The sequence below is a fragment of the Capricornis sumatraensis genome, chromosome 23 (assembly GCF_032405125.1).
Source record: "Capricornis sumatraensis isolate serow.1 chromosome 23, serow.2, whole genome shotgun sequence".
Classification (NCBI taxonomy): Eukaryota; Metazoa; Chordata; class Mammalia; order Artiodactyla; family Bovidae; genus Capricornis; species Capricornis sumatraensis.
In genome coordinates, this window is record NC_091091.1 from 48,632,629 (window position 1) to 48,635,000 (window position 2,372).

Here is a 2,372-nt window from a genome sequence, read left to right on the forward strand (position 1 = left end):
CTGTAGCCTACCAGGCTTCTCTGTCCATGGGAATTTCTAGGCAAGAATACTGGAGTGGGTTGCCAGGCCCTTCTCCAGGGGATCTTCCCGACCCAGGGATGGAACTCAAGTCTCATGTCTCCGGCACTGGCAGGCAGGTTCTTTACTACCAGCTCCACCTGGGAAGCCGAAAAGCCCCAGAGAACTCAATAACAAAAAGCCTTCCTTAGAAACCTGATAGTCAGTACAGAAAACTTCTCAAATGTACAAGCAGTTAGAAAGCGTATTACTTACAAAACTTAGAGAAAAAGACATTTAAAGACATAGTCCATCAGACTAAAAGAATCAAAACGCAGGACTAAAATTATGCTATAAAAGTACTAAAGGGATAAACCACAAAACCAAACCATCACAGAAGTAAAGGCATATTTACAAAAGAATATAATTTTGAAGACTCAAATACAACAAAAATTTAATCATAAACTTGTTCTGAAAGCTCATAACAAGAAACAACAGGAAGTAGGTGGAAGAGGCGGGGAGAAGTTAGAGTGTTAATCTCCTCATCTCTTATGAGGCATGTCAACAGATACAAAATGATAAGCAAATTGACCAAATACACCAAAAGACCTGAAAACATCTATCATCTTTAGCCAGAAGTTTTACTTGTAGTAATTGGTCTTAAGGAAATAACTATGTGCCAAAAATACACAAATGTTCACTGCGGCATTATTTTATGATAGACAAAAATTGGAAGGATTCTAAATGCCCAACAGTATGTGTTAGATGCAAGAACTGTGCATATTCATTCACTGAGATACTGATTTTCATTAAGTGGTAGGTGAACAAAGAATATTTAATGATGAAGCAAGAATTTAATTATCACTCAGATATTTCTCTGTCATTCTAGTTAAAATCAAGAATTTTGTTGCTTTGTGATTTTTTTTTAATCAACAGGATTTATTTGGCATTATCTCTAACTTTTTCTTATTTCTTTTCCTAAGTTTTCTGCTTCTTTCAAACACTCTTATGTGGAATACTTCATTTTAACTTTATCTCCCTCAAAAAGAACTATTCAACGATTTAAATACTAGTGACTTTGCTTCCTAAAATGGCAGTATTCATAATTTATTTTTAAATGAAAAATAAGGATGCCATCACTTAGAAGTGAGTTGGTTTGCAACATCAATGCATATAAATTCAGTGCTTAGTGTCAAACATGACATCACAGTTGTATTTTTGTCTCAATGATTTATAGGTTTGACAGACTTAAATAAAACACTAATTACAACAAAGTATAGTAATTGTATGATACAAAGAATTTAAAATTTTTACCGATTCTAAGAAGCCTGTATCTCTGAAAGGAAGCACACACACGCTAGCAGATTAATTCAAAGAGGACCTCCCGCACATATATTTTCGATAAGAACTCATCTGATCTAGTAATAATATATTCTCCACCACAAATGTGAGCCAAACCCATAATTCATTTATTTCAAGTATTTGAATGCTCCGCCTTCTGGCTCACAGTCAAGCCTCTCAGAAACCCTTGCCCAGGAGGCACCAGGTCTTCCTCCCTGCCTGGGAGCAAACCACTCCTTCAGCCATGGCTCACACAGGCTCATCGTGGACCATTCCAGCAACTCTTACACCAGTCCCCGAAGAGCTGCAGCCAGCAGCTGTTCACGGGCTAATGACGGCACCGAGAGAGCGGCAGGGTGCTGGGGGTTTGGGGAGGGCATCTCCTCTCCCAGCCTGGGCGATGCCCACGCTATGGAATTCCATGGACCACATCCCACCTCATTAACTCTGCTTGGTACCTTGTGGAGCCAGCAGCCTATAGCCAAAACTTTTTGGCAAGATCCTCAGTGGGTTAAGTTCTAATGCAGTCTGCATCACCAAATTAGACAGCATCGCAAAAATGTAAAACCATTTCAGATGAACAGACGATTTCCCAGTCAACCCCCCTCCCCCTTCCCGCTGTTCGGCAGGACCATTTATTATACACCTCAGCTCTTTCTGAAAACCGCTGCAAGAGTTTCCAATGTTGCCAGCTCTCAGAGCTTCTTTCTGGCACTCGCTCAAGACTTTCTTCTTCCTTCCCTTACAAATATTTCCCGAGTTTTCATTAGAAACAGATTACAAAGGATCTGCTTATTTCAGAGGAAACCTCTCCCTGTCACATGCAATGAGCTTTACAATTATGCCTTACTGAAGACGGACCTGCTCCCCCTTCAAGTTTAATGCTGAGACGCTTGAGGAACCATTTCTCCCCACTGTGGACCAACGTGCTTCTGTCTTCCCTTGGATTCACCAAGGCAAAGCCCTCGTTTATCACACCTCCTACGAAGGAAAATTGGATTAGATCAAGTCACCTTCAATCACGCACACGAGAA